At 37.9% G+C, this 23914-nt stretch overlaps 1 long non-coding RNA gene across 2 annotated transcripts in view; it reads right to left on the bottom strand.

Moving 5' to 3' along the window:
- Positions 1 to 23689, bottom strand: part of LOC134216267 (uncharacterized) — a 36802-nt gene extending 13113 nt beyond the window's left edge. Inside the window, exon 1 of one of the 2 annotated variants that reach the window (XR_009980580.1) lies at positions 23592 to 23689. This is a non-coding gene — a long non-coding RNA (uncharacterized LOC134216267). Of the gene's footprint in view, positions 1 to 2902; positions 3033 to 23591 lie in introns of those variants that run through there. The other variant, XR_009980581.1, reaches the window with a different exon arrangement.
- Between the last annotated feature and the right edge of the window lie 225 nt (positions 23690 to 23914).

The raw sequence follows: 23914 nt of genomic DNA, 5'->3' as shown, positions 1-23914 counted from the left end.
AACTACCCAACAATTTCATCGTTTAGGTGCAAAATTTACAAACCCAGCTACACTCAGAAAAAGTGCATATTATTGCTAAGTTCTTCTTCTTCTTCACTGGCATTACATCCCCCACTGGGACATTGCCGCCTCGCAGCTTAGTGTTCAATTAGCACTTCCACAGTTATTAACTGCGAGGTTTCTAAGCCAAGGTACCATTTCTGCATTCGTATATCATGAGGCTAACACGATGATACTTTTATGCCCAAGGAAGTCGATACAATTTTCAATCCGAAAATTGTCTAGACCGGCACCGGGAATCGAACCCAGCCACCCTCAGCATGGTCTTGCTTTGTAGCCGCGCGTCTTACCGCACGGCTAAGGAGGGCCCTATTATTGCTAAGTGGTTTGCACATATATTTTGACCAGTTAACTTAACAACTGCAGATGTATTACCTTTACCATAACTTTTGCACTTAAAATGTATAATGTTGCTTCTTATACAAGCAGTCATTATAACTTCGCACATATTTCATAAATAAGAAATAATCTGCTAATAATCCATAAATAATGAGCATACATCAATCCTTTTCCTCTACTCAATACTTGTTTATTTAAGCAATTATATTCACTTATAGAAGAACAATAACAATCTATCTTACTTTGCTGCAAAAATTAACATCTGACTTGCTGATTTCTTCCCAGAAGTAGCGCTGCTCCATCGAACAGATTTTAACCGCTTTCATGGGATGGGTTTGATCCTGACTGTCCTGATCCTGAAGCTGTTGGTCTCGGTTTGGAAATTGGTAACTAACTGGACGCTGTGGAAGCATCATCCTCTCCGAATTCTTTTGTTGTATCCGGGACACACCAGCGGAGATCGGCTATGGTATTATTGTTTGAGAGTTCTGCCATCCAAGAACCAGTTCCAATCCTGGATTAACTTTCACTCGGAATCAAGTCCTTTTCAAGTCAGTTTTCAAATCACTTCGAGTTAATTTGCTTCTTCTCCGGAAAGTCCATTGTCAGTTCTCGTCGAACTGTAGTTTTGAAATAGAACATTTTGAAAACAGATACAAACAAATAAGGAAAAATATATCAAATCTTTCTGGATACTGGAAACGCTAAAATGTACGTCTCGCATTTGACTGCTTTCCGGAGGTTCAAAGTAAATAGCACAGATGTACACCAGAAAGCTTTTATCGGATTCTCGAGCCTCATGTTTTTGGAATCTTGGATGTAATGCGTAGAGTGGTCCAACTGAGGACATTCAACGGCAATAGCTTTCCTCTGCGATGTTGTGCATTTCCTCCACTCTCTGCATAATTGAGCCAGAGAAATCCTTATTACGAACACATTCGATAATTCTGATGGAGAATTGGAAATTTATATAATTTATCTCCAATAGAAAAAAAAAAGCAAACTTACTTTAACATTTTCACACGAGGAAATATGTTGAGGTTATGGCCGTGCTCTTTTGGTTGTGTCCATGTTCAAGTTGTCGAACTTGGATTTCATAAGTGAGCATTATTTATCTAAATAGTGCGCACTTAAAAAATATTGGTCGCAGTTATACAACTCAATATCGATCACTTAATTTACATATTTCGCACATAACTAATATTTTACTCGATTCGATTGAGCTATAAGTGCAAGGGCACTTATAATGTATCAGTTGTTTAATTTGAGTGTACATTTCACAATGGTCTCTTATTCAAAGCAATAAGGTTTTCATGACTTTCAAACGCATTTAAAAAATGTTTTTAAAATAGACCTGGGGCAAAACGCCCAAATGGTGGTCTAAAATGACTCAATTGCATGTAAAATGATGGTGAACGCATGGTTGTTTGTTTTTTCTTAATGGATTGAACTACAATCTTACGGATGTGGTGGAAGAATAGGAAATTTTTTAATTTGAGTGAATATGAAGGGATTTTTTTCCAATGTTTTGGGAAGTGGAATGGGAAGTTTTTTCCAATGGAGCTCAATAAGGGATAACTAATTATGAATTGTAATGGTAATATTCGTTTATAAATGTACTAGGGAAGGGGGGCAATATGCCCTAGCTAAGCAAACACTGCTCTATTGTCTTATTTGTAACGCTATTCATGGGTATTTTACATTATGCATCAGTTAAACAAGATAGCTAGTTGATGCCATTCAAAAATTGTCAAAAATCTCAATCATATTGATAATATTCACATTTCGAAAAAGTGGTGATATTCTGTTGCCGGAAAACTCATGAGGCAAAACGCCTTTTAGCTGGCAGCTCCTAGGGAACAAAGTACCACGCGTCGGCGAATCAGCATTCTAGTATGGATAGTCCGTGGAGACGCAAGTACTTTGTAGGTTATTGCCACTAGGGCGTTTTGCCTCGTCAAAATGTTAGATGTTTCTTCAAAATGTGGAAATTTTCGGTTTTTCCGACCTTCCCATGCACTTTTTTGAAACTTTCTTCGCCTATCCTACATAATTTTAGATCTAGTTTTGTTACGGACATCTTAATGACGGTAAATATGAGGGAAAGCACAAAAGGCGTTTTGCATCGGGGGGGCGTTTTGGGGCCTCTTCCCCTACAACAGATTATATGAGTGATTTTATGAATGAGGCCATTTTGCCCCAGTTCTCCACTACTATGTGGAAAGTTCACTAAAAATTCCAATTTATCATTTTTTTGTGAAAGACGTTCTGCGTCACAGTTGGGGTGGGTAGGTATAAAGGAAATATTACAAACAAGTCACAGAGAGGTGGGTGGGTGTTCACATTTGTCTTTTTTTGCGTTTTGAAATTTGTGAATGAGCCCTTATGAAGTTAAATTGAATACATAGTACTAAATTCGTCTTGTTCAATTTTACGTATGTGCATCTCCATGCAGACTAATGCATTTTCGCATTTTTTAATACGGTTCATATTCACCACTTACTTGGTTTTGGTACACTGGTGCATATGTACCGCACTCAAAGTACAGTTTCTGAGTAGGGTAATCTTATCTGTCACGGGGAAACCTTGAGAACCGGTACACTGGCATGCAATGCAAGGCGCGCAGTAGTGTCGCATTACACCTTCTAAATCACTGCAACTCTTATAGCACAACTATATTTGCTCACTTGCCACATCAAGGCTTGCGTCGAAGGAAGTCGGAAGATTAGCTCTACTACGAGTAGTAGGTGGCGGAGGGCTAGCACAGTGTGAGTTCTCTTTACGCGGATACTTTGGTCAAATGTCATTCATTTGTTTTTAACAAAGTAAACAATTGCCTATACGATTGTTGTTTATAACAGCGTTGATTATTTCATGATTACAAGTTTGATATTTTGCAAGTCCTATACGAAAAAAGTCAGAGCTGTACCAATAGAAGTAAAATCAAGGCAAGCATCTGAAAATGTCTCAAGTATAATACACATAATAGGATTATCAATCTATTTCATTGATTACTTGACTGTTACGAATTCCTGTTTCTGTATTTGTCATGTGCCCTGGAATGCTTTTCTTTTGACCTTGAGGAATTTTGAAACGTTAATCCTGAACTGTTGCTTTCATCAATAGTGAATGCGGCGACCGATTGCAAAATACGTGTGTATGCATCTAACTGTAAACACACTTGATCTTTCATTCATCTAATTAATTCAAAGTCAAGTCGAGGCGAAGTTGTCGCTGCCGAGATTTTTCACTCTCCGCTCGACTATATTACATTTCGTTGCTCTTGGCCAATATCCGGTAGTAGCCGTTTGTTGGTTGTCATTCCCGTAACTTCGGCCTTTCACGAAATAATTTACGTTGTTGACATAGGTGCACGCTACCTATAGAAGTGGGCTATTATTCGCCTTATTTCTTCTGTTTCTCGCCGCAGAACTATTTCGATCCCTTGTGTTTACATCACCGATTCACGGACGAGCAGGGCTGAAAGCAGAGCAAAGTGGGTTGTGAAAATGGTTCGATTTAGAATTTTCACGAGTCATGCGATTATTTTTAGCGGATGAAAGTATCACTTACTCGGCCGTTTGGTTTTTGTGTGGGGTGTGTGCATTGAGTAATATTTGAGGTTGTGCGGCTTGTGACAGCGGTTATTTTGAAATGAGGTGTCGAAAGAAAGAGCACAGTAATCCCCATCGACATGAGGTCCGTTGTCATTTGCGTTTTTGAATTGTTTACATTCGGCATGTTGAGGATGCTTGTCTAGGATTAAATTTAGAGAATAATTTGAACAATTTAGTTCAACAGGTATCTTAGATATTGTGCAGTAACTACGCAGCACTTTGAAGTGGGATGGAGCTAGGATGACCATATTAAAATTTTCCAAATGAGGACAATTCCTTCAAATCGTGCCAAAAAGGAGGAAATTTGGTTGAAAAGGAGAACATGTGAAAGAAATTACCAAGTCTAAAATTTCCTGTAGTTCATATTAAATTGACTAATTTTTCAAGATGTCAAGTCAAATACTACATACAAATTTATTAAAATAAAAAAGGAAAAACAAACTCACCATCCTTATAGTGATATTCTATTAAACAAGCTTCAACCTATCTGAATAATGGTACACAAATGTTTGATATATCAATATGCTGGCATTTTAGGCAGCATTGCAGAGAATTTTAGCAAGAAAAACTGAAATATGATTATTTTCGAATGACTTAACTATCGCATACAACGGATTGTATGTTACTTAACATATCAAGTAACCCGGCGGAGATTATTTTTTGAATACCGACAAGTTTATGGCATGCGAATGCACCTAGACGGCTAACACCATGACCACGAGGCTTTCAACAGTTGTTTGTGGAAATCAATGGCTGAATACAACTACGGAGATTTTCATTGCAATTTTGAAGCTTTGCGGGGTGTTATTTCCAGATGATACTAGAATGATGAATCCAAGAAAGATTACAATTAATTTTACATTTAATGTAAATTTGGAACTTTATGTTTGATTAGAGAATATTTTTGAGTATGGAATATACTTTTGCACCCTTCTTTGCAATGGGGTCATAAGTGTCCCATGTTTCCTCGAACAATTTGTTTTAACAAAAATTCCACATGCTGTAATTATACACTATGAGCTTCCAAATATAGTCCACGTTGAATGGAGAATAGGGATTTAACTTTGATTCACTATTGAAATCCATTCTAGCACCATTTTTTTGGAGAACTATTAAGCTCTTTTAGTGGAATGTTGTGGGATGAGTTTAGCACTATTCACTTTTATGTGCAGGTGACCATTATTAGACTTTTTTAGACTATTTTGGAGGAAACGTACCATGTGCTACGATCGAAATATGATTCAATGTATGCTTTTTTCGCAGCAAACCTTGAGAAGGATTTGAATAATTTTAATGGGCTATGACATTATGTACTCACAATTTCATGAAATTATCAAACTATTATTTCAAAACATTCTTTTGACATTTTCTAATACACTCATCTAATGTATGTTATTTACATTGATTTTAATCGAAAACTAGATGGAAATCACTATTCCATTTACTTCCACTAGAATCATTTTGTACCAACAGATACGTATTTCGTTTTCTACTTGAAAACTTCTTCAGTGTGTTATTATCGACGTGTTTTCATTGTTTTGTTTACTCTATAACATTTTCTCTAAGACGCTCAACAATAATTAATCATAGATGTAAATGTTCCAAATTGAAAAGGAATTAAATTCAAATCTCTATTTACAACCGTACGTTTTATTTGCCAATGGATCTCTGTTGAATATTTTCTTCAGCGATAAGAAGAAAAAGCTTGTAGGTGCGGAGCCGATTATGACGACATCGATCACGTAGTTTGGGCCTGCTCGGAAAATGACGGCTCCAGAGAGCAATTATTGGATACCCTAGTGGCCCGAGGTGAACAACCCTTCAGGGAAGTTCGAGGTGTTTTGGGAGATCGTGATGTGATCTATATGCAGGCAATTTATAGTTTTCTTTGTGCTTCTGATATCAAAATCTAATAGTTTTTTTTTTTGTTTAGTCTCTGCTTTCTGTTTCGTAGAGCACCATAGCTCTTGCCATCCGGAAGATGCTCCCAGTCGAACCATTCCTCGAGCACGACGACACGCCACATCTTCCCTGGCTTCGACCCCTCTCTTACTAACTGAAAAATTAAATGATATTGATTGTATATATCAGAAAGAACCATGGCTCCGTAAAGTGTTATACACGCCTGAGCCTACCAAATAAACGAACTTGGAAAAAAAAGGAGAAAAAGCTCTCAAGAAATTAATGTCTAGTATTGTTAATTGTTTCCTCAAGATTTACAAAAAGGAGGACATTTCAGCGCAGGAGGGCACCCCATTTTTATCTAAAAAGGAGGACATGCCCTCCTTTAGGATACCATATGGTGGTCACCCTAGATGGAGCGAATTTGACAAAGTTCCTAAACTGATAAACATGGATCCCTTATAGTTAAATTCAAGAGTTAAAGAGTATAATTATCACTGAAAAATTATAAAAGCAAGCAAAGGAAAAGTGGGTTTCATTTGTTACAGATAGGGTTGATCTGCTATATTTCTAAGCTCTCATCCCACTTTATCATACCAAAAGTGGAGACATAAGTGATCCAGACAGGTGGGCGGCACGACGCCATGTTTTCGCAGCTAGCATCTCAAAGAAAAAGCTATTGTAGTATTTGTTTTGCTTACAAACATCTGATTTGATTTCCATTGGGACCCAGAAATGTCAGTGGAGACCATTCGTGGAATGTTGGCTGCAAAGCAAGCCCATTCTGCGGGATATGCACACTTATTTTTTGAACTTTTACCGAGATTCGCACAGCCGTGCCCCAGCAAACATGTTTTTTGCCGAGATTTCTGTCAAAATTGCTGAAAATCAGCAAATAATTTGCCGAAAATCAGCTAACAAACGTCATTTTTGCCGGAATATCAGTTTTTCATTTTGCTGGAGCACGGCTGTGCGGATTTTTGCCGAGCTGCAGAAATAAAAACTAAGTGTGTGGATGACACCCACCTGGATCCAGACGAATAGAATATTAAAACCCAGATTAATCCACCAAGCGGTGAAGATGCCTTTTTCAATTCAATCGTTTAGTTTCGCATTAGTGAGATACACATCTTAAATAATTGCCTACATTACGGCTCTTGCAAACACTGTATAGCAAATCATCCAACCAAGCTTATATGGGCCATCTTCTTCATAACTTTTGAAAGCAAAGACCGATCGTGATTATACTTAATAGTGATCAACTAGGGTTTGTCCCAAGTCGAATGCAACTTGTTGCGAGAAAATCGGTTAAGAATTACTATATAAAAAGTGGCTAATGTTTTTCGGATTTTGTGTGCACACACACACACACGGACTGACAGTCATTTGTTCAATTCGACGAGCTGAGTTGATTGGTATATAACATCATGGGTCTCCTAGGCTTCTATAAAAAGTTCGAATTTGGAATGAAAGATAGCCTTTCGGTACAACTTTGTTGTACGAGAAAGGCAAAAATATGTATGACCAGGGTTCTGCTAAATCACACCAAGCGCCAAAGAAAAAACTTTCAAAGCAATTTCACAAAAGTTACTCGGCCAATGTGCCCTTTGCTAGTCAGGGATGGAAAAAATAAAATTTTCAAATAATCGAGGATGAACACCACTCTCAAGCTATAAAAAATATGTATGTATGTAGTTATTCACCATTCTGGCTTGAATCTTGCTCTGCTTACGGGTACACCCAATATTAATTAGATTATTATTACCATTATTAAATTACCATTCTGCTTTCAATGCACTGCTGTATGAAGGGCCAAAAAACGGAGGCGGCGTACCCGTAAGTAGAGACATTTATGCGAAACCCGCGGGATAAAGAGAATCTCCTTCCATCAGTGTAATCCCACAGACTAATAACTAGATTCGCAATACTTTTAGAGCTTTCTGAGGGATAACTCACTTCCATTCAATTGTTTCTTCTTGCTAAGGTAGGTATAAGAAAGCCACATAAATAAGCAGAAACAAAAATTGAAGATGTCATTGAAAAGGTGGGAGTTGGGAGTAAGAATGTAAGACATTTAGCTGGAGAGTCAAATAAGCTCTTCTAACACATTTCAATATCTGAAACTTAAAGCAAGTGAAACCACTCTCACGCGATAACATATCCAAATAATCAATTGATAAAACTCGTTGGTGAGTGAAAATCGTTCGATAATTGTATCTTGATTTAAAGCATTTACCGTTACTTTTTGAAATTTTCTTGAGTTCTTTGGAAATTCCTTGGAAAATTATTGTTATATCCTCGGAAAATGCTTGAAATATCCTCGGGAAATACTTCAAGAATTCCCCGATAAATTCTTTAGAATTTCCGCGTTAAGTTCTTTGGAATTTTCTGGGAATTTCTTCAGAATTGCTTTGGGAAATTCTTCGAAATTTCCTCGGTAAATTCTTCAGAATATCCTGAATAATAGATTGTGGATGCATTTCGAATGTGAATTTTGTAGTTAGATTTTCGGAGTGGCTTTCAGTCTTTCAGTGAAAGGCTTTGAGTGAATAATAGCGTTGACCATTTTTCTTTCATCGCCGACGTTACGATTCGGGGATGGGATCTTCTTCAGGGCCGGTTGTTTTATTAATATATTGTTGTTTATCTATCTGCTATTGATTCTACTCGATGACAGTCAATTTGTTAATTATCGCTTTATTCGGACAGAGTTTTGTCAATTGTTAGTATTTTTGCCTTTCTCGTATACTCAGTATACGGAAAAGGCTATATGATCGCTCCAAAAACAAACTTTTTATAGAAGGCCCAGAGACCCATAGTGTTATATACCAATCGACTCAGTTCGACGAATTGAGGTGATGTCTGTGTGTGTGTGTGTGTGTGTATGTGTGTGTGTGTGTGTGCGCACAAAACGACGCAAAAAATGTCACTCATTTTTTAGGCACTTATCCTCAACCGATTTGCTCGCAACAAATTGCATTCGACGCAGAATCCTTTCCCATTGTTTCCTATTGAAAATTGGCCAGGTCGGACTATGGGATCGGAAGTTATGGCCAAAATACAAATTTATACGTAAAAATCGCGTAAAAAATGTCACTCATTTTTCAGGCACTTATCCTCAACCGATTTGCTCGCAACAAATTGCATTCGACGCAGGATACTGTCCCGTTGTTTCCTATTGGAAAATGGCCAGGTCGGACTATGGGACCGGAAGTTATGGCCAAAATACAAATGTATACGTAAAAATCGCGTGAAAAATGTCACTCATTTTTCAGGCACTTATCCTCAACCGATTTGCTCGCAACAAATTGCATTCAACGCAGGATCCTGTCCCATTGTTTCCTATTGGAAATTGGCCAGGTCGGACTATGGGATCGGAAGTTATGGCCAAAATACAAATTTATACGTAAAATCGTGTAAAAATGTCACACATTTTTCAGGCACTTATCCTCAACCGATTTGCTCGCAACAAATTGCATTCGACGCAGCATCCTGTCCCATTGTTTCATATTGAAAAATGGCCAGGATGGACTATGGGATCGGAAGTTATGGCCAAAATACAAATGTATATGTAAAATCGCGTAAAAATGTCACTCATTTTCAGGCACTTATCCTCAACCGATTCGCTCGCAACAAATTGCATTCTGACGCAGGATCCTGTCCCATTGTTTCCTATTGAAAATTGACCTGGTCGGCCTATGGGAGCGGGAGTTATGGCAAAACTCCCTTTTTGCCTTTCTCGTATACTCAGTATACGGTAAAGGCTATATGATCGCTCCAAAAACAAACTTTTTATAGAAGGCCTGGAGACCCATAGTGTTATATACCAATCGACTCAGTTTGACGAATTGAGGTGATGTCTGTGTGTGTGTGTGTATGTGTGTGTGTGCGCACAAAACGACGCAAAAAATGTCACTCATTTTTCAGGCACTTATCCTCAACCTTGCAACAAATTGCATTCGACGCAGAATCCTTTCCCATTGTTTCCTATTGGAAATTGGCCAGGTCGGACTATGGGATCGGAAGTTATGGCCAAAATACAAATTTATACGTAAAAATCGCGTAAAAAATGTCACTCATTTTTCAGGCACTTATCCTTAACCGATTTGCTCGCAACAAATTGCATTCGACGCAGAATCCTGTCCCATTGTTTCCTATTGGAAATTGGCCAGGTCGGACTATGGGATCGGAAGTTATGGCCAAAATACAAATTTATACGTAAAAATCGCGTAAAAAATGTCACTCATTTTTCAGGCACTTATCCTCAACCGATTTGCTCGCAACAAATTGCATTCGACGCAGAATCCTTTCCCATTGTTTCCTGTTGGAAATTGGCCAGGTCGGACTATGGGATCGGAAGTTATGGCCAAAATACAAATTTATACGTAAAAATCGCGTAAAAATGTCACTCATTTTTCAGGCACTTATCCTCAACCGATTTGCTCGCAACAAATTGCATTCTACGCAGGATCCTGTCCCATTGTTTCCTATTGGAAATTGGCCAGGTCGGACTATGGGATCGGAAGTTATGGCCAAAATACAAATTTATACGTAAAAATCGCGTAAAAAATGTCACTCATTTTTCAGGCACTTTTCCTCAACCGATTTGCTCGCAACAAATTGCATTCGACGCAGGATCCTGTCCCATTGTTTCTTATTGGAAAATGGCCAGGTCGGACTATGGGATCGGGAGTTATGGCCAAAATACAAATGTATACGTAAAAATCGCGTAAAAAATGTCACTCATTTTTCAGGCACTTATCCTCAACCGATTTGCTCGCAACAAATTGCATTCGACGCAGGATCCTGTTCCATTGTTTCATATTGGAAATTGGCCAGGATGGACAATGGGATCGGAAGTTATGGCCAAAATACAAATTTATATGTAAAAATCGCGTAAAAAATGTCACTCATTTTTCAGGCACTTATCCTCAACCGATTCGCTCGCAACAAATTGCATTCGACGCAGGATCCTGTCCCATTGTTTCCTATTGAAAATTGACCTGGTCGGACTATGGGATCGGAAGTTATGGCCAAACTACCTTTTTGCCTTTCTCGTATACTCAGTATACGGTAAAGGCTATATGATCGCTCCAAAAACAAACTTTTTATAGAAGGCCCGGAGACCCATAGTGTTATATACCAATCGACTCAGTTCGACGAATTGAGGTGATGTCTGTGTGTGTGTGTGTGTGTATGTGTGTGTGTGCGCACAAAACGACGCAAAAAATGTCACTCATTTTTCAGGCACTTATCCTCAACCTCGCAACAAATTGCATTCGACGCAGAATCCTTTCCCATTGTTTCCTATTGGAAATTGACCAGGTCGGACTATGGGATCGGAAATTATGGCCAAAATACAAATTTATACGTAAAACTCGCGTAAAAAATGTCACTCATTTCACTCGTTTTTCAGGCACTTATCCTCAACCTCGCAACAAATTGCAATCGACGCAGAATCCTTTCCCATTGTTTCCTATTGGAAATTGACCAGGTCGGACTATGGGATCGGAAATTATGGCCAAAATACAAATTTATACGTAAAAATCGCGTAAAAAATGTCACTCATTTTTCAGGCACTTATCCTCAACCAATTTGCTCGCAACAAATTGCATTCGACGCAGGATCCTGTCCCATTGTTTCCTATTGGAAAATGGCCAGGTCGGACTATGGGATCGGAAGTTACGGCCAAAATACAAATTTATACGTAAAAATCGCGTAAAAAATGTCACTCATTTTTCAGGCACTTATCCTCAACCGATTCGCTCGCAACAAATTGCATTCGACGCAGGATCCTGTCCCATTGTTTCCTATTGAAAATTGACCTGGTCGGACTATGGGATCGGAAGTTATGGCCAAACTACCTTTTTTTAATAGAAAAATCACAAAAAATGTCACCTATTTTTCGGACACCTAACCTTGATCGATTTACACGCAACAAGTTGCATTCGACGCAGATTCCAATGCAAACGTTTACGAAAAAAATCGCTTAAAGAATGTCACTCATTTTAGGCATTTATCTTCAGATTATTTGCTCGCAACAAGTTGCATTCGACGCATAATCCTGTCCCAAAGATCGAAATATGGGATCGGAAGTTATGGCCGAAACACCATTTTTGCCTTTTGCCTAAAAAGTATACAAAAGGCTATATGTTCGCTCCAAAACCAAACTTTTAAAGAATGCCTTGAGTTCCATAGTGTTATATAGGGTATTTGTTCCTATATCAATAACAATAAGGCAATGTGCATATGAAATGCATTGATTTCCCACCCAATAATCAAGAAACATGAGAATATGTATGCTCGGCTCACGTAATTTTTAATTGAAAACAATTTGGTAACTTCAAAAATGAATTTTTTATCACATTATAGAAGTATTTAGCTAAAACACATCATCACCGCCATGTACCTATTTCAATAACATTCAAAAACAGTTAATTCTATGCCTGTACCTATATCAATGATACTGTTTCCAACATAAAATACGCACACGTGCGCACACTATTACTTGTGTGTATACGTAACGAAATGATTGCAGTGATGCCGAATTATTCAATGTTTTGTATTCGAGTTGAAATATAATCACAAAATTGCAGTTTTTGTTATAGTTTTCTAACTTATCAGTTTAATTTTATGTCTGTCATAGCTTATCTTTTCAATATACCTTATTTTACAAACATAAGAGGTAAATTTCACAAAAAAAGTTTATTCAAGCATTTTTGAAATCAAAATCTAGGTCGGCAACCCTTGCAGATAATGCAAGCCATGTAAACAGTTTGGAATACGGACAATGGTAATTTAGACGTTGTTCAAAAGAAACCTATATCAAACTATAGGAAATCGCGTTGGTTTTTAAAATATAATTATATTTATAGTGAAAATGTGATGTGCTTTATGTGTTGTGAAGTGAATTGTGAACGAATAGAATTGTTTAAGCTTGAAATTGAGTGGAAAACAACGTCGTGAAAACAGATGAATCTGCTAGTAACAATCGAGCAGTGCATCAAACCAACAGCTCAGAGGTAGGAAAATGAAAATAAATGTGTTTTATCATTTTGTTTGAAATAATTCAAGTCTTGTGAATTAAAACATTACTTAAACAAAATCTTGAATAATATTCCAAACATTCAATGTAAGATGTAAGAAATTGTGAATAAATTGATTTTTTATTTGGTTCATCGACGGTTGGGATTAATATACTGTTATTAATATGGGAACAGATACCCTACAATCGAATCAGCTCGACGAACTGAGATGATGTCTCTGTGTGTGTATGCGCCCAACAAAAGTGCGAAAAGTTTAGCTCACTTTTTCGGTACTTATCCTCCGAAACGATTTACTTGCAACAAGTTCCATTCCACGCGGGATCCTGTGTATTGTTTTCTATTGAAAATTTGGAAGATCGGACTATGGGCACAGAAATTATGGCCAAAATACTTTGTGTTATAAAAAAGCGCGTAGAAAAGCCTAGCTCACTTTTAATGCACTTACCCTCGATCGATTTACTCACAACAAATTGCATTGGACGCGGAATCCTGTTCTATTATTTTCTATTGAAAATTGGCCAGATTGGACTATTACCTTAGAAATTGGCCACCATTTTTGCCTTTCTAGTGAAACAAAGTTGTTCCGAAAGGCTATAATTTCTCTCCGAAAACGAACTGTCGGATGCTTCCACACTGATACACTTCCCTCCCTCTGCATACGGGAATTTGGCAGAAGGACGGTCATGATATTTATATCATAACAAATATTGCCCTCCGCTCGCTTGATGGGAATGACATTTTGGTTTTCTTTTTGTGTAGTTCTTCAGTTTAACAAACATCCAAAAGTAATATCCTTAAAATATATGACTGGGTAAAATAAAACAGAGGTATGTACGTCAAAAGATTGGAAAAGGATAAAAATGTCGAAATTCTTATTAGCATATTGTAAATCAAGTTGAAAACTGAACCGATGTCTCGCGACAATCGCATTTTCTGGCATTTCCGGATGTTGCAACTGCATCGCGAGTGGTGCGCATCTATGCCATAGTCGTGCACCACTCGCGATGCAGTTGCGACATCCGAAATAATCCGATTTTCATAGAACGGACAAAGATTTTTTTTCTTTTTTACTCCTAGCTACTAGCTCATCTATTTTCAAGCACACACATTTTACGAAGGTCGAGAAAGGCACTATCACCGCTAGGTGGATTAATCTGGGTTTTTTTCCTCTAAAACTATCTTACTTGGACAAAATATAGTTCACTTCGAACACTTATCAATACTGATTTTGTCACACACTATAGGGGGTGTTATACAGCCGGAGGATGGGTGATTACTGTGTGTTGTATATATTGGGTGGTTGGATATATTTGTGTTGATTGAGTAGTGTGACCATTATGTGAAGATTGATCACTACGCTGGCGGTTTTAAAACGGTATCTTTTCTGTGAGGCTATTGTTTTTATGAAATATTGTATGTTAATGCTTCGGAACATCCATAAATTACGTGATATTCGTGACGTTTCAAAGATATGTTACACATCATGCATAGTTATGCATGTTACTACAAAAAGTGACAATTGGGGGTGGATGACAACGTTTTTACGTGACGTATTTTATGGATTCCATTCCACCTATAGATTTTATGTAAATGAAAAGTAGCTCATTCTGCATTACGTAGTATAACATCTAGTTACATACAATTTCTGAAAAAATAGGTCAGTACAGTAAAGGTTAAATCTTCACAAATCTGAAAAATCAGGAAACCACCTGAAATATTCGATTATAGAAAAAGACAATTTCGCCATCTTCATTCAAAGGATATTCATACTGAATACTTACGTAATATAATGGACAATGGACAATAACTAGTACTTATTTGTTGCTATGAAATCGAGTAATCTTACTTGACGTTGTAGATTGGTAAGAAAGAAACCTCATTTGAAACGATTTGATATTTTTAAAAATATAATGCTTAAGCTGTCCCGGATTTACCCAATAAAAATCTGGTTTGTAATTTAATCAGGATTTGCAGAAATCGTTTTCAATAGATAACAAACAACGATAAAATAAAGACAACAACTGTTCTGAATCATAACAAGTCATGAAAACAAATTTTTGCAATTCCTGATCATAATATCTACCTGGGTTACAGTTCGGCTTTGAGTGTTAATACGGCCTACTTTCCCATACCAACAAAATGGGTGCTTTAATGAACATTATGCAACTCAAATGTGTTAGATAATATCCATTATAGCACTCATTTGGGTGCTATAATGAAAATCCAACATCGGAACAATAGTTACATGACTACATTTTGCTGATTTAGCTTGGGATAGTGTTCAGATAGTGTATTCTCTGCGTCGCGTAATAAATGAAATAGTTTGATGGACATAACATCAGATTTTTCCAAAGACGAGTTCATCTATCGCATCAAGGCTTGTAGAGCTATGCGATGCAACATGATAACATATAATCTGATTGGTCTCTGTAGCAACATTATTTATACTATTTTGGTACAGATTTATCATAACAAAGCTCATTTTTCGTTATTGCAAAAAATAGCGTGTGCAACTCGTTGCAAAACTCGATTTTTTCAGCACTCGTAGTATTTATCCAACTCGGCAAGCCTCGTTGGATAAACATCCAACTCGTGCTGAAAAAATCATCTTTTTGCAACTAGTTGCACAAACTACTATTATCAAACTTGTATACAAATGTGAAAAATCAGAATCGGATAAGCAGCCACCACAGAGAAGTGATGATTACCGTTTTGTTCTCGTTCATTTAGTGTTGGAGACCGCACAGCTATGTAGAACAAGTTGAAATGTATTCAAAAATCAGTTCTTCCCCGCGTTTGAAGCGATTTAAACGAAATTTATCATGGAGTACAGAAACTTCCGAATCAGTTCTTTATCATGACAGCTTGTGAAAAAAGTCTCTCACGGTATGCTACTTAAACTATCGTTTCATGAAAACCAAAATCATATAAATTCACGTACATAATATTGATTTAGTAAATCAGCTTGTTATGAATCGGATGCTGCCATGATTGCTCAGGTTTCGCAGTCGGATATGCGCTAAAAGTTGAGGCTTGAGAGAATGTTCAATTGGAGTTGGTTAGCTAATTTAATAAATGTAATATACTGCATCATATATTGACTAAAAAAAACTATTCGATACATTATGCATATCTAACCTACCGACTTAACCTACTGCCCGATTCCCCGACAAAAAGCAAACTGCATATCTATTCCACTTTCCATAAAATAATAGTCAACACAACAACAACATTAGGTTGATAGTGAAATCCCCGCACATACGAACATACCAGTTGATCGAGCACTCGAACAGGCCGGTTAGGTGCAAACATGTTATCATCATTTCCTACGATTATTATGGTTCAGGTGTTATGCGCTCCTAACACATATTATATGCTACGATAGCTGAGTCGCATTCGCTTCTATAGATAATTGTCGGTATCTCTTGCATTTCCATTTCCATTTCCACTGCTGTAATATGATGAAGACCCCACACTTTAGTGCGAGATGCGTCCTCAATGGAGCAACAGACAGCATCAATACCTCAACATGGATGAAGTAATATTGTGGTACATAATAATGTTACCATCACTCGTGGAAGCTCGTGGACCACTTCTTGGTGGAAACGGTGGTATGGGTAACCATAACCACGAAAGAAAAGAAAAAGAGAAATTTCACCCATCTTTTAAAGTCTTGCAGATAGATCAGCGCTCGTCTGAGCTATGCTGAGAAATTCAGCAGAAAACTCCGTTCTCTGATGTGAGCCGTGGCAATGCCGGAGGTTTGTTTTGGGCGGTTTTATTACTTTTTCTGCCGGTGTGGTGGCTCGCCCAGCAAGCACAATTGGAAGGTGAAGCTTTTTGATTGCCAATGTCAATGTGAGCGATGCACGTGCTTTAACGGTGGTTTGATTGTCGGATGTTCGGTTGATAAAAAATTTGCATACAAAATATTATAGGTTGAAAGTGTGTCGAAAATATAAAAGTACTAGAATACAAATCACGCTCTGTGCATATTGTTATTTAGTGAATATAACCGCTTGATAATTATTCATTGCTTTCACTTTAGCTCATTAACCCGGTACGTAAACACTATTTACAAAAACGCAATTCATCTCCATTGTCGATATTATTACAGAGTTGTAAGCTATGTCTATTACCGACTATATTTGGACTCTTTTATAGAGACGTAAACACTAAGACATTCTCATTCTATTTCCTGTAGTTTAGGATTATGTAGTTTGTTAATTGTTTTTTGGTTTCTACAATACTTCATTGGCAATTTATTTCAAATATATTTTGTTATGCGTACAACGTTATTTACCGTTAACCGTGACCACCAAACGCGCGCAGCATTGAAACCACCAACCTGCCTCCAGCAGAAAAAAAACAGCACGCAGCCGTCGACGACCGTTGGCGCGGTGACTGCGCGGTGTGTTTTTCCTACCTTATTTACTTACTGATCTCCCGAAAATGATGTGGTTAAATAAGCCTAGCTGGCGCGAGTGAATTTAGGACAATTGGAGAAATTGTTGATTTGAAGGGGATTTTTGGGGTTTTTTGTATTGTCTCGCTCTGCGCTGGTAGCGATTTCAGGTGGGAACGATCAGCTAAACGACCGGTAATGAATCTGACGACAGAGGATGACGGTGGTGATGTAATTCTCAATTTATGGTATAACTGTGAAGTCTACTTTTGATTTTTTTTCTTTTGAATTCGTGCTAGTCATACTGTTTTTGTGGAACTGAGGCTAGGATGAAAACTTCTACACTTTTTGAAGTAACAAAATCTATTCCAGTCCAGACACAGTAATTTGGTATCAATTCTTTTGATAAGTGAGTGATCTCCAGACACAATGAAGGTTTATATTTATGTTGAGAGTTTTTGGTGGTATCAACACCCAAGCCGTGACTCTTAGAATTTCTAACAATTCTAACAATTATCCGAATTTTATTTTGTTGCCCCTCAAAATATTATTTTTTGGCAAAAAAAATCCGAGGGGGGGGGGAGACAAACCAGTTTTTAAATATTTGTATCGGCCTGACATAAAATTCTTTAATCAAATTTGTATAAATCAGCGTTCATGCGATTTTTAAAGCAATGGGAATAATCCCATAACGCAGAATCTTCCATACGGAAACTTTGTTTTTTTTTTCAATTTTTTAACAATTCTGTAAAAGAACCAATCAAAACCTGGGCACATGCGAAATTGTTGGATTCTTTTACAAAAATGTAGGGGCAGGTGGGGAGACTTGATTACCCCCTGTTTTATCGAGAACAAAAGTAGTTTTGTTCTAGCGTATTTTTTAGTATAGATTCTATAAACAAATGACCTTTATGTGGTGAGTTATTTTTTGGATTGACAATCTTTTTTATTCTGCAGGATATTTTGTATGTTTTGACCTTCCTAAAGATTTTTTTATTGGTCACGCAAAATTTGAACAACTTTTCATAATAATGACCTTTATGTTTTCGTTTTTTTAATTACAGCACAAAGCCATAAATATGTTTAATGATCTGTACTGATGAAAATGTAAACATAACATACCATCAAAGTTTTAGGATATTTTGATTTGAAGTTATTGCCTCAATATGGGGACACTTGAGCCCCTATTAGCCACCCATACAAAAATTTGAGGGAAAATTTAAAAAATATATAAATCTATTCTCAGGCTTCTATTTTTTGTAGATTTGACAGATTTGATGAAGGGTTGGCAGGAAAATTATTTATTGCGTAGATATCATAGAAAATGGATCAAGTCTCCCCAAATATTAAAATTGCATGTGCTGTCGAATTCAATAAAAAAAATCGTTCATGCATACGCACAGTAAATCGAAAATTCCGTGTATTTTGAAGGAAAAATATTTGAATAATCTGAGAGCACCTTTCTAATTTTATCAAAGCAAGTTCTTGGAAAGGGATCAATTTCCCCCAAATATTTTAAAAGTTGATTTTTGACAGCACTCCAAAAATCGATTGTGTATCATTAACAACAATAATTTAAAGGACATCAGTAAAGTTAAATACTATATTTCTTAGAGAGTCTGTGTGGGAATCGCGTATGTTTATTTATTTTTGGCTATTTTTACATCGGAAATCAGAAAAGGGGATTGTAAGAAAAGCTTGCAAAATTGTAAGATGTCATAAAATATTTGTACGGTATCTGGCGGCGTCGCATGAATCACGAGTTGTACCAGGTGTATAAAGGGCTGGGTATTATGAGGCTTATTCAACACGGCAGACTACGGTGGGCTGGTCACGTTGTTCGTATGCCGGCAGAACGTCAAGCGAAGATAATATTTAGTAGAGAAACCGGAAGAGGCTGCAGGCTTCGTGGAAGGCCGCGTACCCGATGGCTTTTTGCAGTTGAAGAGGACCTGAGGGCGCTCAATGTTCAGGGCGACTGGAAGCGATTGGCCCAGGATCGAGTCCAGTGGAGAAAGATACTCCATTCGGCGTAGGTTCATCGAAGAGCTGTAGCCCATCAAGTATCAAGTATCATAAAATATTTGTATAACAATCTATCATTTTCGTATATGCCCAGTTCTTATATAGGTTTTAGTAGGTTCTTGTACAGAATCGTTAGGAAATCTAAGAGTCACTGGTTGGGTGTTGATGACATACTCTAAATGAGGCCTGCCTAACCTTTTCAAGCCACGGGCCAAATTTCAGAATTAACATCTTCTGGCGGGCCAAACACTATTCGGCAATTTTTTAAATATATTTTCAAAACTTTCAAACATTGAGCTTTTTTTCATTTTTCCAGAACGGCAAAAAACACGATTGAATTGGATTCAAAAATACATTTTTCGAATAATCATCGTATATTGTTTTCGCAATCGGTGACCAAAATTCGCAAACAGGATTCGAAGTTTATTACTGCTTTTATTCCTAAAATGTGCTGAGATGAGAGATGTTTTCTTTTTGAAATTTAGATTTGAGCTCGTCGTTGTATTGGAAGTCGATAATCTTTATTTGAAACATTTCGGATACGTTATATAATTCCCATCATAAAACGGTGATGAGAAAATGGATAATACGTAACTGTGTCCTACAAAATCAACAAGATGAAGGAAATGTACCAGTTTTCAGCAACAAGCTGTACAAAAATGTTTCACACCAATTTCGTTTCAAAAGCTTTAATGTTGGATAATAAAAGTTCGACGTGTTGATCCGTGCCTTACAGTTTTATGTTCAAGTCATTGAGACGTCTGGTAAAATCCACCAGAAAAGCGGGCATAGAATTTTCTTTATCTTGTAAAAGTGGTGCGATTTCGTCAACGAACTTCGCAACAATACATCAAATTTTCGTATTCTGCTTCAATTCATTTAGAATTGGTGGTTGTGGATCCCTCGCGTTGATAAAGTTTTTTTTAACTTAATGCGCCAGTACTTCAGGAATATTAATCGTTGAAACCGTTTCGGCTGTCGGTGGCTCGGGTTGCGCACCCGGAAGCTTATTTAGAAACAGCGAAAGTTCTTGCCGCGTGTGATTTAAATATTTTGCAAGCTTGCCTTTAATTCGAAATTTGATTTAATGTTCATATTGAGGTTTTGAATTGTTGCTTGAAGAACGCGTGATGATGGCAACTTTATGTGATGCGATATTAGTGTTTTTTTAATCAGTATTTTTTAATCTATGTTGTTGGTGTCGTTCGACTATGCCGAAATTAAGTGCTTGGAGCTGTAGGCTGTAGTGGATAATCTGGTGAGATCATTTCATGTTGAATTTTTGTCCTGCCAGAAAGCCCAATTTAATCTAGCAGTTTCCAAGCATTCCTCTATACAATAGAAGATACACTCAACTAGTGGATGTTGGATTTACTTGCGATTCTGTATGGGGGCCTGCCGGAATCTGTATGGAGGCTTGGAATGTGCACAAGTGCTGGATTATCATACAATAATCTAAGTTTGTTTTATACAGGCATATTGCTAGAAAAGCTTTGCGAGTATATTGTGAAAGAAGAATTTGTGGAGTTCAGATCAAACAAGCAACTAGTTCGGACGTGTTTTGCTTTTCGGTCGCGTGTTTTTCTAGTTTCGGCTGGTGATTCGGCTAGTAGTCAGCCCTTTAGTGGAATTTGGCCAAAAAGTTACCTGTCATTTTCTAGCGTCCGTTGGGTGATATTTGGCCAGTGCGTCAGGGACCAGGTTTCCTTACAGGACCGTACAGTGAAAACAGGCCCTATTCGCCCGAGTGGACTTCTCGTAGCGTTCGGTGCTTCTGGACAGTGCATCCAGGGTGGGGTCCCTTATCATGTGGCCAAAGAATCAGCCCGTTCGGTCCGAGGTGACTGGAGATACGGATTTTTCGTTCCGGATGGTGACGTCATTTGGCTGACCGGTCCCAGTTTTCCCATTTTTTTTGTTTTTGTTTACCGACTGTAGTGTGCGGCCGTGCTGAAAAGTAGGGGTGCGATTTCTTCATCGGCGTGGTACCATCACCCCAGAGCGTTGGTGTTGTCTATTCGTTTTGCTTGGTTAGCTCGTTATCGTTCCGCGCGTATCAAAATAAGGAGTATTCGGTTCATGAACATTTAAAGAAGAAAAATATAAATAAAATAGATATTACTATAGACTCTTTCGACAGCCGGCTGGCAAGAGTTTTAATTGTAAACACATGAACAACATTTGCAATGGGTCGAGTTGTCAGCTTGAGGCAAACGTCCATGACTTACCTAACCCTACCCAACCACAAACTCCGTAGATCTTATGAGGGCGTCGCCAAGTCGGGGGCCTCTAGCTAAGTAAGTTCTGCATCAACATTTCCTTCCCTATCCCTAGTTACGGTAAAGATGGGCGTGACCGGGAGTAGTAATCCTCATGTTTTTGTCATTTTTATCTTAGATTGAAATCAAGGATTACTCCTCATCTTGATTTCTGATAGCAATCTGGATAAGGATTTCAAAAGAAACATGAGTATCACTAGTGTCCAATCTACGAAGTATACCGTAACAACGCTAACGCTAACGCTATCTTCAGGAATATTAATCGTTTTCGCCCAGATTCTCATGATGCAAAATGCAATGTGCGGAGAAATATAACCATACCACTGTGATTTCTTTTCCTTTCTTAGAAGTGTCACAATGCCAGTGTTCTTTACCGTCATTGCCAGTGCCGGTTCCATCAGTTGTAAGGCCTCTTAAGATTTAAGAGTAGTGTCTAAGCCCCGTCATACATGTTTAACAGCTCCTCTCAGGTCTTTCCCGGCAGTCGTTCCACTCATTGGGATCAAAACTGCCAATTCCTCCTTGATTTGAAGATGATCATCAACTCCCTTAATGAAGACAGCTAACTGCACCAAGTTTTCAACTTTTTTCACGTAACGTAGTTTTAAAATCTTCTGCAAGAACTTTAACTTACCGTGTTCCAAGGCAAACTAATGCTATTGAAGGAGACTTTTTCCTTAGGGCACCCGATGTGCATCTCAAGTTCTCCGTCCTAGAATAGTTTCATTCATTTTGCCAAAATCTCACTAACAGCAAAACTGGCCCGTACTGAATTTTCTGGCTTCGTGTTCGTCAGAGTGAAGAGAGTTTGCTGCTTCGATAATCCGATATAATATATAATATATTATATATTATATATTATCATATATTGATCCGAAGTTTATATCATTTAGCAGCAAATTTAGTCAAGATTATGATACCTTACTCACAATAAGTATTTGTGATAACAGGAAATAATATTTTATTCATTTCTTGAAAGTGGTGAAACTGATCAATGTTACCCCGCTGATCAATGTTCCCCCGGATTACGGTATTATTGTTTGGTATTTTACCTCTTATGCAAGGCAAGATCAAACCACTTTCTGTTATCAAAATCGTCGCTCCTGTTCGGGGTGTTCCATTTACGCTTCCATACCAACGGCGACAGAATCGCAGTCGCCAAGCGATAGAACCGATTCGCGATTGTCGCATCGCCTGTGTTTGGGGGAAGCTCAATCCAATGAACTGGCATAAAAAGTATAACCTTCTCTGATCGGTTTGCATGCGAAATTTGATACAAAACGCTTAATGCAATGAGTGTCACATAAAATATTTGGATGTTGTTTTAGTTGCATTTCTTCACCTGTCATAAGACGAGTTTAGTACTTTTCCATTTAACTCCACCACTTTGTAATCTTTACAGATACGTATTTCGACCTCAACTATAAGGCCATCTTCAGTGTCTCGTAGTCGAGTCAAGTACGAGACAATGAAGACGGCCTTACAACGAAGTGGAATTAAGGTCGAGACCGAGGAAGATTGAGGATGAACAATTGCAGTAAGCTTTATGAAGTGATACTCGTTTATGATAACAGATCGCGATCTTTACCGTATATGACAAGCTAGAATCAAATCATGTGTATTTGGTTTTCATCGCTACTTATAGCTGATGATAGATCTTTTGTAAATTACTGAACATCTAGGAGCATCATTATTCTACTATTTATTTACTCAGCATTAAATCCTACTGCCTCAAAGTTCCCTCTCCTTAACGATCACAATTAAATCGAACTGCTATCGCCTCGCTCTGAATATTGCGCAACAATGGGTGTCATTAGCACTGAACAGTCGCGATTAATTCACGGCTGACCCAGATCCAGTATAAACAAAATCAGTTACATTTCACCGTTGTTTCCATTCTGTCCAATGAAATTCTTACCGAGTTTAAACAACAACGTCTACGGAGCGACAGCCTTGGCCCGGGGCATTCAAAACCAATACCAAAAATTGTATTCACTTCGCGTTCGTGTATGAGACAAAGCATACACATGGCTTTATACTGCCTTCCTCGGACTGCCCTCGTTAACCGTATACTGAATGCAGCTGGCAGAGTTGACCAAGCCCATGTACCTATCTATATCTATCTGCCAACTATTTGTGACTGTAAGGGTTTGTACTTCGCTGCCTGCGATCTAGCAATGTGTTTTAAAAACTTTCACCGCGCTGCAATGAATGGCATGGCCGTCGTACCTACATTTCGCG

This window comes from Armigeres subalbatus, chromosome 2 (genome assembly GCF_024139115.2).
Source record: "Armigeres subalbatus isolate Guangzhou_Male chromosome 2, GZ_Asu_2, whole genome shotgun sequence".
Taxonomy (NCBI): Eukaryota; Metazoa; Arthropoda; class Insecta; order Diptera; family Culicidae; genus Armigeres; species Armigeres subalbatus.
This window is presented reverse-complemented; position numbering and strand designations above follow the sequence as displayed.